Source organism: Symphalangus syndactylus, chromosome 8 (genome assembly GCF_028878055.3).
Source record: "Symphalangus syndactylus isolate Jambi chromosome 8, NHGRI_mSymSyn1-v2.1_pri, whole genome shotgun sequence".
In the NCBI taxonomy this organism is placed as follows: Eukaryota; Metazoa; Chordata; class Mammalia; order Primates; family Hylobatidae; genus Symphalangus; species Symphalangus syndactylus.
Window position 1 is genome coordinate 8595992 of NC_072430.2, and position 15693 is coordinate 8611684.

A 15693-nucleotide genomic window follows, 5' to 3' on the forward strand; every position below is an offset into this window, starting at 1 on the left:
ACTTGCATTTTCTACAGAAAGAGTGTTCAGAACTGCGCAATCAAAAGTATGGTTTAACTCTGTTAGCTTAATGAACATATCAGAAATAAGTTTCACACAATGATTCTGTGTAGTTTTTATTTGAAGATATTATATTTCCCAATAGAGGCCTCTTAGCGCTCAGAATGTCCAATTGCAGTTTCTACAGAAAGAGTGTTTCAGAAAGGCTCAATCAAAAGTAAGGTTCAACTCTGTTAGTTTAATGCACAGAACAGAAAGAAGTTTCATACAATGCTTCTGTGTAGTTTATGTTTGAACATATTCTTTTTCCACTATTACCCACTTAGCGCTACGAATGTCCAGTTGCATTTTCTACAGACAGAGTGTTTCAAAACTGCTCAATCAAAAGTATGGTTTAACTCTGTTAGCTGAATGCTCAGATCAGAAAGAAGTTTCACAGAATGCTTCTGTGTAGTTTATATTTGAATATATTCCTTTTTCCTCTACTACTCTCTTAGCGCTCCAAATGTCCAGTTGCATTTCCTACAGAAAGAGTGTTCAGATATGCTCAATCAAAAGTATGGTTTAATTCTGTTAGCTGAATGCACAGATCAGAAAGAAGTTTCACAGAATGATTCTGTGTAGTTTATATTTGGAGATATTCCTTTTTCCACTATTACCCCCTTAGCGCTCCGAATCTCCACTTGCATTTTCTACAGAAAGAGTGTTTCAGAACGGCTCAATCAAAACTAAGGTTCAACTCTTTTAGTTGAACAAACAGAACAGAAAGAAGTTTCACACAATTCTTCTGTGTAGTTTTTATTTGTAGACATTCTTTTTCCCAATATAGGCCTCTTAGCGCTCAGAATGTCCAATTGCAGTTTCTACAGAAAGAGTGTTTCAGAACGGCTCAATCAAAAGTAAGGTTCAAATCTGTTAGTTGAATGCACAGAACAGAAAGAATTTTCACAGAATGCTACTGTGTAGTTTATATTTGTATATATTCCTTTTTCCACTATTACCCTCTTAGCGCTCCGAATGTCCACTTGCATTTTCTACAGAAAGAGTGTTCAGAACTGCGCAATCAAAAGTATGGTTTAACTCTGTTAGCTTAATGAACATATCAGAAATAAGTTTCACACAATGATTCTGTGTAGTTTTTATTTGAAGATATTATTTTTCCCAATAGAGGCCTCTTAGCGCTCAGAATGTCCAATTGCAGTTTCTACAGAAAGAGTGTTTCAGAAAGGCTCAATCAAAAGTAAGGTTCAACTCTGTTAGTTGAATGCACAGAACAGAAAGAAGTTTCATACAATGCTTCTGTGTAGTTTATGTTTGAACATATTCTTTTTCCACTATTACCCACTTAGCGCTACGAATGTCCAGTTGCATTTTCTACAGACAGAGTGTTTCAAAACTGCTCAATCAAAAGTATGGTTTAACTCTGTTAGCTGAATGCTCAGATCAGAAAGAAGTTTCACAGAATGCTTCTGTGTAGTTTATATTTGAATATATTCCTTTTTCCTCTACTACTCTCTTAGCGCTCCAAATGTCCAGTTGCATTTTCTACAGAAAGAGTGTTCAGATCTGCTCAATCAAAAGTATGGTTTAACTCTGTTAGCTGAATGCACAGATCCGAAAGAAGTTTCACAGAATGATTCTGTGTAGTTTATATTTGGAGACATTCCTTTTTCCACTATTACCCTCTTAGCGCTCCGAATCTCCACTTGCATTTTCTACAGAAAGAGTGTTTCAGAACGGCTCAATCAAAACTAAGGTTCAACTCTTTTAGTTGAACAAACAGAACAGAAAGAAGTTTCACACAATTCTTCTGTGTAGTTTTTATTTGTAGACATTCTTTTTCCCAATATAGGCCTCTTAGCGCTCAGAATGTCCAATTGCAGTTTCTACAGAAAGAGTGTTTCAGAACGGCTCAATCAAAAGTAAGGTTCAACTCTGTTAGTTGAATGCACAGAACAGAAAGAAGTTTCATACAATGCTTCTGTGTAGTTTATATTTGAACATATTCTTTTTTCCACTATTACCCACTTAGCGCTACGAATGTCCAGGTGCATTTTCTACAGACAGAGTGTTTCAAAACTGCTCAATCAAATGTATGGTTTAACTCTGTTAGCTGAATGCTCAGATCAGAAAGAAGTTTCACAGAATGCTTCTGTGTAGTTTATTTTGAGTATATTCCTTTTTCCACTACTATGCTCTTAGCGCTCCAAATGTCCAGTTGCATTTTCAACAGAAAGAGTGTTCAGATCTGCTCAATCAAAAGTGTGGTTTAACTCTGTTAGCTGAATGCACAGATCAGAAAGAAGTTTCACCGAATGATTCTGTGTAGTTTATATTTGAAGACATTCCTTTTTCCACTATTACCCTCTTAGCGCTCCGAATCTCCACTTGCATTTTCTACAAAAAGAGTGTTTCATAACTGCTCAATCAAAAATATGTTTTATCTCTGTTAACTGAATTTACAGATCAGAAATAAGTTTCACAGAATGCATCTGTGTAGTTTTTATTTGAAGATATTCTTTTTCCCAATGTAGGCCTCTTAGCGCTTAGCATGTCCAATTGCAGTTTCTACAGAAAGAGTGTTTCAGAACGGCTCAATCAAAATTAAGGTTCAAATCTGTTAGTTGAATGCACAGAACAGAAAGAATTTTCACAGAATGCTACTGTGTAGTTTATATTTGAATATATTCCTTTTTCCACTATTACCCTCTTAGCGCTCCGAATGTCCACTTGCATTTTCTACAGAAAGAGTGTTCAGAACTGCGCAATCAAAAGTATGGTTTAACTCTGTTAGCTTAATGAACATATCAGAAATAAGTTTCACACAATGATTCTGTGTAGTTTTTATTTGAAGATATTATTTTTCCCAATAGAGGCCTCTTAGCGCTCAGAATGTCCAATTGCAGTTTCTACAGAAAGAGTGTTTCAGAAAGGCTCAATCAAAAGTAAGGTTCAACTCTGTTAGTTTAATGCACAGAACAGAAAGAAGTTTCATACAATGCTTCTGTGTAGTTTATGTTTGAACATATTCTTTTTCCACTATTACCCACTTAGCGCTACGAATGTCCAGTTGCATTTTCTACAGACAGAGTGTTTCAAAACTGCTCAATCAAAAGTATGGTTTAACTCTGTTAGCTGAATGCTCAGATCAGAAAGAAGTTTCACAGAATGCTTCTGTGTAGTTTATATTTGAATATATTCCTTTTTCCTCTACTACTCTCTTAGCGCTCCAAATGTCCAGTTGCATTTTCTACAGAAAGAGTGTTCAGATATGCTCAATCAAAAGTATGGTTTAATTCTGTTAGCTGAATGCACAGATCAGAAAGAAGTTTCACAGAATGATTCTGTGTAGTTTATATTTGGAGATATTCCTTTTTCCACTATTACCCCCTTAGCGCTCCGAATCTCCACTTGCATTTTCTACAGAAAGAGTGTTTCAGAACGGCTCAATCAAAACTAAGGTTCAACTCTTTTAGTTGAACAAACAGAACAGAAAGAAGTTTCACACAATTCTTCTGTGTAGTTTTTATTTGTAGACATTCTTTTTCCCAATATAGGCCTCTTAGCGCTCAGAATGTCCAATTGCAGTTTCTACAGAAAGAGTGTTTCAGAACGGCTCAATCAAAAGTAAGGTTCAAATCTGTTAGTTGAATGCACAGAACAGAAAGAATTTTCACAGAATGCTACTGTGTAGTTTATATTTGTATATATTCCTTTTTCCACTATTACCCTCTTAGCGCTCCGAATGTCCACTTGCATTTTCTACAGAAAGAGTGTTCAGAACTGCGCAATCAAAAGTATGGTTTAACTCTGTTAGCTTAATGAACATATCAGAAATAAGTTTCACACAATGATTCTGTGTAGTTTTTATTTGAAGATATTATTTTTCCCAATAGAGGCCTCTTAGCGCTCAGAATGTCCAATTGCAGTTTCTACAGAAAGAGTGTTTCAGAAAGGCTCAATCAAAAGTAAGGTTCAACTCTGTTAGTTGAATGCACAGAACAGAAAGAAGTTTCATACAATGCTTCTGTGTAGTTTATGTTTGAACATATTCTTTTTCCACTATTACCCACTTAGCGCTACGAATGTCCAGTTGCATTTTCTACAGACAGAGTGTTTCAAAACTGCTCAATCAAAAGTATGGTTTAACTCTGTTAGCTGAATGCTCAGATCAGAAAGAAGTTTCACAGAATGCTTCTGTGTAGTTTATATTTGAATATATTCCTTTTTCCTCTACTACTCTCTTAGCGCTCCAAATGTCCAGTTGCATTTTCTACAGAAAGAGTGTTCAGATCTGCTCAATCAAAAGTATGGTTTAACTCTGTTAGCTGAATGCACAGATCCGAAAGAAGTTTCACAGAATGATTCTGTGTAGTTTATATTTGGAGACATTCCTTTTTCCACTATTACCCTCTTAGCGCTCCGAATCTCCACTTGCATTTTCTACAGAAAGAGTGTTTCAGAACGGCTCAATCAAAACTAAGGTTCAACTCTTTTAGTTGAACAAACAGAACAGAAAGAAGTTTCACACAATTCTTCTGTGTAGTTTTTATTTGTAGACATTCTTTTTCCCAATATAGGCCTCTTAGCGCTCAGAATGTCCAATTGCAGTTTCTACAGAAAGAGTGTTTCAGAACGGCTCAATCAAAAGTAAGGTTCAACTCTGTTAGTTGAATGCACAGAACAGAAAGAAGTTTCATACAATGCTTCTGTGTAGTTTATATTTGAACATATTCTTTTTTCCACTATTACCCACTTAGCGCTACGAATGTCCAGGTGCATTTTCTACAGACAGAGTGTTTCAAAACTGCTCAATCAAATGTATGGTTTAACTCTGTTAGCTGAATGCTCAGATCAGAAAGAAGTTTCACAGAATGCTTCTGTGTAGTTTATTTTGAGTATATTCCTTTTTCCACTACTATGCTCTTAGCGCTCCAAATGTCCAGTTGCATTTTCAACAGAAAGAGTGTTCAGATCTGCTCAATCAAAAGTGTGGTTTAACTCTGTTAGCTGAATGCACAGATCAGAAAGAAGTTTCACCGAATGATTCTGTGTAGTTTATATTTGAAGACATTCCTTTTTCCACTATTACCCTCTTAGCGCTCCGAATCTCCACTTGCATTTTCTACAAAAAGAGTGTTTCATAACTGCTCAATCAAAAATATGTTTTATCTCTGTTAACTGAATTTACAGATCAGAAATAAGTTTCACAGAATGCATCTGTGTAGTTTTTATTTGAAGATATTCTTTTTCCCAATGTAGGCCTCTTAGCGCTTAGCATGTCCAATTGCAGTTTCTACAGAAAGAGTGTTTCAGAACGGCTCAATCAAAATTAAGGTTCAAATCTGTTAGTTGAATGCACAGAACAGAAAGAATTTTCACAGAATGCTACTGTGTAGTTTATATTTGAATATATTCCTTTTTCCACTATTACCCTCTTAGCGCTCCGAATGTCCACTTGCATTTTCTACAGAAAGAGTGTTCAGAACTGCGCAATCAAAAGTATGGTTTAACTCTGTTAGCTGAATGCACAGATCAGCAAGAAGTTTCACAGAATGATTCTGTGTAGTTTATATTTGGAGATATTCCTTTTTCCACTATTACCCCCTTAGCGCTCCGAATCTCCACTTGCATTTTCTACAGAAAGAGTGTTTCAGAACGGCTCAATCAAAACTAAGGTTCAACTCTTTTAGTTGAACAAACAGAACAGAAAGAAGTTTCACACAATTCTTCTGTGTAGTTTTTATTTGTAGACATTCTTTTTCCCAATATAGGCCTCTTAGCGCTCAGAATGTCCAATTGCAGTTTCTACAGAAGGAGTGTTTCAGAACGGCTCAATCAAAAGTAAGGTTCAACTCTGTTAGTTGAATGCACAGAACAGAAAGAAGTTTCATACAATGCTTCTGTGTAGTTTATATTTGAACATATTCTTTTTTCCACTATTACCCACTTAGCGCTACGAATGTCCAGTTGCATTTTCTACAGACAGAGTGTTTCAAAACTGCTCAATCAAAATTATGGTTTAACTCTGTTAGCTGAATGCTCAGATCAGAAAGAAGTTTCACAGAATGCTTCTGTGTAGTTTATATTTGAATATATTCCTTTTTCCACTACTACTCTCTTAGCGCTCCAAATGTCCAGTTGCATTTTCTACAGAAAGAGTGTTCAGATCTGCTCAATCAAAAGTATGGTTTAACTCTGTTAGCTGAATGCACAGATCCGAAAGAAGTTTCACAGAATGATTCTGTGTAGTTTATATTTGGAGACATTCCTTTTTCCACTATTACCCTCTTAGCGCTCCGAATCTCCACTTGCATTTTCTACAGAAAGAGTGTTTCAGAACGGCTCAATCAAAACTAAGGTTCAACTCTTTTAGTTGAACAAACAGAACAGAAAGAAGTTTCACACAATTCTTCTGTGTAGTTTTTATTTGTAGACATTCTTTTTCCCAATATAGGCCTCTTAGCGCTCAGAATGTCCAATTGCAGTTTCTACAGAAAGAGTGTTTCAGAACGGCTCAATCAAAAGTAAGGTTCAACTCTGTTAGTTGAATGCACAGAACAGAAAGAAGTTTCATACAATGCTTCTGTGTAGTTTATATTTGAACATATTCTTTTTTCCACTATTACCCACTTAGCGCTACGAATGTCCAGTTGCATTTTCTACAGACAGAGTGTTTCAAAACTGCTCAATCAAATGTATGGTTTAACTCTGTTAGCTGAATGCTCAGATCAGAAAGAAGTTTCACAGAATGCTTCTGTGTAGTTTATTTTGAGTATATTACTTTTTCCACTACTATGCTCTTAGCGCTCCAAATGTCCAGTTGCATTTTCAACAGAAAGAGTGTTCAGATCTGCTCAATCAAAAGTATGGTTTAACTCTGTTAGCTGAATGCACAGATCAGAAAGAAGTTTCACCGAATGATTCTGTGTAGTTTATATTTGAAGACATTCCTTTTTCCACTATTACCCTCTTAGCACTCCGAATCTCCACTTGCATTTTCTACAAAAAGAGTGTTTCATAACTGCTCAATCAAAAATATGTTTTATCTCTGTTAACTGAATTTACAGATCAGAAATAAGTTTCACAGAATGCATCTGTGTAGTTTTTATTTGAAGATATTCTTTTTCCCAATGTAGGCCTCTTAGCGCTTAGCATGTCCAATTGCAGTTTCTACAGAAAGAGTGTTTCAGAACGGCTCAATCAAAATTAAGGTTCAAATCTGTTAGTTGAATGCACAGAACAGAAAGAATTTTCACAGAATGCTACTGTGTAGTTTATATTTGAATATATTCCTTTTTCCACTATTACCCTCTTAGCGCTCCGAATGTCCACTTGCATTTTCTACAGAAAGAGTGTTCAGAACTGCGCAATCAAAAGTATGGTTTAACTCTGTTAGCTTAATGAACATATCAGAAATAAGTTTCACACAATGATTCTGTGTAGTTTTTATTTGAAGATATTATTTTTCCCAATAGAGGCCTCTTAGCGCTCAGAATGTCCAATTGCAGTTTCTACAGAAAGAGTGTTTCAGAAAGGCTCAATCAAAAGTAAGGTTCAACTCTGTTAGTTTAATGCACAGAACAGAAAGAAGTTTCATACAATGCTTCTGTGTAGTTTATGTTTGAACATATTCTTTTTCCACTATTACCCACTTAGCGCTACGAATGTCCAGTTGCATTTTCTACAGACAGAGTGTTTCAAAACTGCTCAATCAAAAGTATGGTTTAACTCTGTTAGCTGAATGCTCAGATCAGAAAGAAGTTTCACAGAATGCTTCTGTGTAGTTTATATTTGAATATATTCCTTTTTCCTCTACTACTCTCTTAGCGCTCCAAATGTCCAGTTGCATTTTCTACAGAAAGAGTGTTCAGATATGCTCAATCAAAAGTATGGTTTAATTCTGTTAGCTGAATGCACAGATCAGAAAGAAGTTTCACAGAATGATTCTGTGTAGTTTATATTTGGAGATATTCCTTTTTCCACTATTACCCCCTTAGCGCTCCGAATCTCCACTTGCATTTTCTACAGAAAGAGTGTTTCAGAACGGCTCAATCAAAACTAAGGTTCAACTCTTTTAGTTGAACAAACAGAACAGAAAGAAGTTTCACACAATTCTTCTGTGTAGTTTTTATTTGTAGACATTCTTTTTCCCAATATAGGCCTCTTAGCGCTCAGAATGTCCAATTGCAGTTTCTACAGAAAGAGTGTTTCAGAACGGCTCAATCAAAAGTAAGGTTCAAATCTGTTAGTTGAATGCACAGAACAGAAAGAATTTTCACAGAATGCTACTGTGTAGTTTATATTTGTATATATTCCTTTTTCCACTATTACCCTCTTAGCGCTCCGAATGTCCACTTGCATTTTCTACAGAAAGAGTGTTCAGAACTGCGCAATCAAAAGTATGGTTTAACTCTGTTAGCTTAATGAACATATCAGAAATAAGTTTCACACAATGATTCTGTGTAGTTTTTATTTGAAGATATTATTTTTCCCAATAGAGGCCTCTTAGCGCTCAGAATGTCCAATTGCAGTTTCTACAGAAAGAGTGTTTCAGAAAGGCTCAATCAAAAGTAAGGTTCAACTCTGTTAGTTGAATGCACAGAACAGAAAGAAGTTTCATACAATGCTTCTGTGTAGTTTATGTTTGAACATATTCTTTTTCCACTATTACCCACTTAGCGCTACGAATGTCCAGTTGCATTTTCTGCAGACAGAGTGTTTCAAAACTGCTCAATCAAAAGTATGGTTTAACTCTGTTAGCTGAATGCTCAGATCAGAAAGAAGTTTCACAGAATGCTTCTGTGTAGTTTATATTTGAATATATTCCTTTTTCCTCTACTACTCTCTTAGCGCTCCAAATGTCCAGTTGCATTTTCTACAGAAAGAGTGTTCAGATCTGCTCAATCAAAAGTATGGTTTAACTCTGTTAGCTGAATGCACAGATCCGAAAGAAGTTTCACAGAATGATTCTGTGTAGTTTATATTTGGAGACATTCCTTTTTCCACTATTACCCTCTTAGCGCTCCGAATCTCCACTTGCATTTTCTACAGAAAGAGTGTTTCAGAACGGCTCAATCAAAACTAAGGTTCAACTCTTTTAGTTGAACAAACAGAACAGAAAGAAGTTTCACACAATTCTTCTGTGTAGTTTTTATTTGTAGACATTCTTTTTCCCAATATAGGCCTCTTAGCGCTCAGAATGTCCAATTGCAGTTTCTACAGAAAGAGTGTTTCAGAACGGCTCAATCAAAAGTAAGGTTCAACTCTGTTAGTTGAATGCACAGAACAGAAAGAAGTTTCATACAATGCTTCTGTGTAGTTTATATTTGAACATATTCTTTTTTCCACTATTACCCACTTAGCGCTACGAATGTCCAGGTGCATTTTCTACAGACAGAGTGTTTCAAAACTGCTCAATCAAATGTATGGTTTAACTCTGTTAGCTGAATGCTCAGATCAGAAAGAAGTTTCACAGAATGCTTCTGTGTAGTTTATTTTGAGTATATTCCTTTTTCCACTACTATGCTCTTAGCGCTCCAAATGTCCAGTTGCATTTTCAACAGAAAGAGTGTTCAGATCTGCTCAATCAAAAGTGTGGTTTAACTCTGTTAGCTGAATGCACAGATCAGAAAGAAGTTTCACCGAATGATTCTGTGTAGTTTATATTTGAAGACATTCCTTTTTCCACTATTACCCTCTTAGCGCTCCGAATCTCCACTTGCATTTTCTACAAAAAGAGTGTTTCATAACTGCTCAATCAAAAATATGTTTTATCTCTGTTAACTGAATTTACAGATCAGAAATAAGTTTCACAGAATGCATCTGTGTAGTTTTTATTTGAAGATATTCTTTTTCCCAATGTAGGCCTCTTAGCGCTTAGCATGTCCAATTGCAGTTGCTACAGAAAGAGTGTTTCAGAACGGCTCAATCAAAATTAAGGTTCAAATCTGTTAGTTGAATGCACAGAACAGAAAGAATTTTCACAGAATGCTACTGTGTAGTTTATATTTGAATATATTCCTTTTTCCACTATTACCCTCTTAGCGCTCCGAATGTCCACTTGCATTTTCTACAGAAAGAGTGTTCAGAACTGCGCAATCAAAAGTATGGTTTAACTCTGTTAGCTTAATGAACATATCAGAAATAAGTTTCACACAATGATTCTGTGTAGTTTTTATTTGAAGATATTATTTTTCCCAATAGAGGCCTCTTAGCGCTCAGAATGTCCAATTGCAGTTTCTACAGAAAGAGTGTTTCAGAAAGGCTCAATCAAAAGTAAGGTTCAACTCTGTTAGTTGAATGCACAGAACAGAAAGAAGTTTCATACAATGCTTCTGTGTAGTTTATGTTTGAACATATTCTTTTTCCACTATTACCCACTTAGCGCTACGAATGTCCAGTTGCATTTTCTACAGACAGAGTGTTTCAAAACTGCTCAATCAAAAGTATGGTTTAACTCTGTTAGCTGAATGCTCAGATCAGAAAGAAGTTTCACAGAATGCTTCTGTGTAGTTTATATTTGAATATATTCCTTTTTCCTCTACTACTCTCTTAGCGCTCCAAATGTCCAGTTGCATTTTCTACAGAAAGAGTGTTCAGATATGCTCAATCAAAAGTATGGTTTAATTCTGTTAGCTGAATGCACAGATCAGAAAGAAGTTTCACAGAATGATTCTGTGTAGTTTATATTTGGAGATATTCCTTTTTCCACTATTACCCCCTTAGCGCTCCGAATCTCCACTTGCATTTTCTACAGAAAGAGTGTTTCAGAACGGCTCAATCAAAACTAAGGTTCAACTCTTTTAGTTGAACAAACAGAACAGAAAGAAGTTTCACACAATTCTTCTGTGTAGTTTTTATTTGTAGACATTCTTTTTCCCAATATAGGCCTCTTAGCGCTCAGAATGTCCAATTGCAGTTTCTACAGAAAGAGTGTTTCAGAACGGCTCAATCAAAAGTAAGGTTCAACTCTGTTAGTTGAATGCACAGAACAGAAAGAAGTTTCATACAATGCTTCTGTGTAGTTTATATTTGAACATATTCTTTTTTCCACTATTACCCACTTAGCGCTACGAATGTCCAGTTGCATTTTCTACAGACAGAGTGTTTCAAAACTGCTCAATCAAAATTATGGTTTAACTCTGTTAGCTGAATGCTCAGATCAGAAAGAAGTTTCACAGAATGCTTCTGTGTAGTTTATATTTGAATATATTCCTTTTTCCACTACTACTCTCTTAGCGCTCCAAATGTCCAGTTGCATTTTCTACAGAAAGAGTGTTCAGATCTGCTCAATCAAAAGTATGGTTTAACTCTGTTAGCTGAATGCACAGATCCGAAAGAAGTTTCACAGAATGATTCTGTGTAGTTTATATTTGGAGACATTCCTTTTTCCACTATTACCCTCTTAGCGCTCCGAATCTGCACTTGCATTTTCTACAGAAAGAGTGTTTCAGAACGGCTCAATCAAAACTAAGGTTCAACTCTTTTAGTTGAACAAACAGAACAGAAAGAAGTTTCACACAATTCTTCTGTGTAGTTTTTATTTGTAGACATTCTTTTTCCCAATATAGGCCTCTTAGCGCTCAGAATGTCCAATTGCAGTTTCTACAGAAAGAGTGTTTCAGAACGGCTCAATCAAAAGTAAGGTTCAACTCTGTTAGTTGAATGCACAGAACAGAAAGAAGTTTCATACAATGCTTCTGTGTAGTTTATATTTGAACATATTCTTTTTTCCACTATTACCCACTTAGCGCTACGAATGTCCAGTTGCATTTTCTACAGACAGAGTGTTTCAAAACTGCTCAATCAAATGTATTGTTTAACTCTGTTAGCTGAATGCTCAGATCAGAAAGAAGTTTCACAGAATGCTTCTGTGTAGTTTATTTTGAGTATATTCCTTTTTCCACTACTATGCTCTTAGCGCTCCAAATGTCCAGTTGCATTTTCAACAGAAAGAGTGTTCAGATCTGCTCAATCAAAAGTATGGTTTAACTCTGTTAGCTGAATGCACAGATCAGAAAGAAGTTTCACCGAATGATTCTGTGTAGTTTATATTTGAAGACATTCCTTTTTCCACTATTACCCTCTTAGCGCTCCGAATCTCCACTTGCATTTTCTACAAAAAGAGTGTTTCATAACTGCTCAAACAAAAATATGTTTTATCTCTGTTAACTGAATTTACAGATCAGAAATAAGTTTCACAGAATGCATCTGTGTAGTTTTTATTTGAAGATATTCTTTTTCCCAATGTAGGCCTCTTAGCGCTTAGCATGTCCAATTGCAGTTTCTACAGAAAGAGTGTTTCAGAACGGCTCAATCAAAATTAAGGTTCAAATCTGTTAGTTGAATGCACAGAACAGAAAGAATTTTCACAGAATGCTACTGTGTAGTTTATATTTGAATATATTCCTTTTTCCACTATTACCCTCTTAGCGCTCCGAATGTCCACTTGCATTTTCTACAGAAAGAGTGTTCAGAACTGCGCAATCAAAAGTATGGTTTAACTCTGTTAGCTTAATGAACATATCAGAAATAAGTTTCACACAATGATTCTGTGTAGTTTTTATTTGAAGATATTATTTTTCCCAATAGAGGCCTCTTAGCGCTCAGAATGTCCAATTGCAGTTTCTACAGAAAGAGTGTTTCAGAAAGGCTCAATCAAAAGTAAGGTTCAACTCTGTTAGTTGAATGCACAGAACAGAAAGAAGTTTCATACAATGCTTCTGTGTAGTTTATGTTTGAACATATTCTTTTTCCACTATTACCCACTTAGCGCTACGAATGTCCAGTTGCATTTTCTACAGACAGAGTGTTTCAAAACTGCTCAATCAAAAGTATGGTTTAACTCTGTTAGCTGAATGCTCAGATCAGAAAGAAGTTTCACAGAATGCTTCTGTGTAGTTTATATTTGAATATATTCCTTTTTCCTCTACTACTCTCTTAGCGCTCCAAATGTCCAGTTGCATTTTCTACAGAAAGAGTGTTCAGATATGCTCAATCAAAAGTATGGTTTAATTCTGTTAGCTGAATGCACAGATCAGAAAGAAGTTTCACAGAATGATTCTGTGTAGTTTATATTTGGAGATATTCCTTTTTCCACTATTACCCCCTTAGCGCTCCGAATCTCCACTTGCATTTTCTACAGAAAGAGTGTTTCAGAACGGCTCAATCAAAACTAAGGTTCAACTCTTTTAGTTGAACAAACAGAATAGAAAGAAGTTTCACACAATTCTTCTGTGTAGTTTTTATTTGTAGACATTCTTTTTCCCAATATAGGCCTCTTAGCGCTCAGAATGTCCAATTGCAGTTTCTACAGAAAGAGTGTTTCAGAACGGCTCAATCAAAAGTAAGGTTCAACTCTGTTAGTTGAATGCACAGAACAGAAAGAAGTTTCATACAATGCTTCTGTGTAGTTTATATTTGAACATATTCTTTTTTCCACTATTACCCACTTAGCGCTACGAATGTCCAGTTGCATTTTCTACAGACAGAGTGTTTCAAAACTGCTCAATCAAAATTATGGTTTAACTCTGTTAGCTGAATGCTCAGATCAGAAAGAAGTTTCACAGAATGCTTCTGTGTAGTTTATATTTGAATATATTCCTTTTTCCACTACTACTCTCTTAGCGCTCCAAATGTCCAGTTGCATTTTCTACAGAAAGAGTGTTCAGATCTGCTCAATCAAAAGTATGGTTTAACTCTGTTAGCTGAATGCACAGATCCGAAAGAAGTTTCACAGAATGATTCTGTGTAGTTTATATTTGGAGACATTCCTTTTTCCACTATTACCCTCTTAGCGCTCCGAATCTCCACTTGCATTTTCTACAGAAAGAGTGTTTCAGAACGGCTCAATCAAAACTAAGGTTCAACTCTTTTAGTTGAACAAACAGAACAGAAAGAAGTTTCACACAATTCTTCTGTGTAGTTTTTATTTGTAGACATTCTTTTTCCCAATATAGGCCTCTTAGCGCTCAGAATGTCCAATTGCAGTTTCTAGAGAAAGAGTGTTTCAGAACGGCTCAATCAAAAGTAAGGTTCAACTCTGTTAGTTGAATGCACAGAACAGAAAGAAGTTTCATACAATGCTTCTGTGTAGTTTATGTTTGAACATATTCTTTTTCCACTATTACCCACTTAGCGCTACGAATGTCCAGTTGCATTTTCTACAGACAGAGTGTTTCAAAACTGCTCAATCAAAAGTATGGTTTAACTCTGTTAGCTGAATGCTCAGATCAGAAAGAAGTTTCACAGAATGCTTCTGTGTAGTTTATATTTGAATATATTCCTTTTTCCTCTACTACTCTCTTAGCGCTCCAAATGTCCAGTTGCATTTTCTACAGAAAGAGTGTTCAGATATGCTCAATCAAAAGTATGGTTTAATTCTGTTAGCTGAATGCACAGATCAGAAAGAAGTTTCACAGAATGATTCTGTGTAGTTTATATTTGGAGATATTCCTTTTTCCACTATTACCCCCTTAGCGCTCCGAATCTCCACTTGCATTTTCTACAGAAAGAGTGTTTCTGAACGGCTCAATCAAAACTAAGGTTCAACTCTTTTAGTTGAACAAACAGAATAGAAAGAAGTTTCACACAATTCTTCTGTGTAGTTTTTATTTGTAGACATTCTTTTTCCCAATATAGGCCTCTTAGCGCTCAGAATGTCCAATTGCAGTTTCTACAGAAAGAGTGTTTCAGAACGGCTCAATCAAAAGTAAGGTTCAACTCTGTTAGTTGAATGCACAGAACAGAAAGAAGTTTCATACAATGCTTCTGTGTAGTTTATATTTGAACATATTCTTTTTTCCACTATTACCCACTTAGCGCTACGAATGTCCAGTTGCATTTTCTACAGACAGAGTGTTTCAAAACTGCTCAATCAAAATTATGGTTTAACTCTGTTAGCTGAATGCTCAGATCAGAAAGAAGTTTCACAGAATGCTTCTGTGTAGTTTATATTTGAATATATTCCTTTTTCCACTACTACTCTCTTAGCGCTCCAAATGTCCAGTTGCATTTTCTACAGAAAGAGTGTTCAGATCTGCTCAATCAAAAGTATGGTTTAACTCTGTTAGCTGAATGCACAGATCCGAAAGAAGTTTCACAGAATGATTCTGTGTAGTTTATATTTGGAGACATTCCTTTTTCCACTATTACCCTCTTAGCGCTCCGAATCTCCACTTGCATTTTCTACAGAAAGAGTGTTTCAGAACGGCTCAATCAAAACTAAGGTTCAACTCTTTTAGTTGAACAAACAGAACAGAAAGAAGTTTCACACAATTCTTCTGTGTAGTTTTTATTTGTAGACATTCTTTTTCCCAATATAGGCCTCTTAGCGCTCAGAATGTCCAATTGCAGTTTCTACAGAAAGAGTGTTTCAGAACGGCTCAATCAAAAGTAAGGTTCAACTCTGTTAGTTGAATGCACAGAACAGAAAGAAGTTTCATACAATGCTTCTGTGTAGTTTATATTTGAACATATTCTTTTTCCACTATTACCCACTTAGCGCTACGAATGTCCAGTTGCATTTTCTACAGACAGAGTGTTTCAAAACTGCTCAATCAAAAGTATGGTTTAACTCTGTTAGCTGAATGCTCAGATCAGAAAGAAGTTTCACAGAATGCTTCTGTGTAGTTTATATTTGAATATATTCCTTTTTCCTCTACTACTCTCTTAGCGCTCCAAATGTCCAGT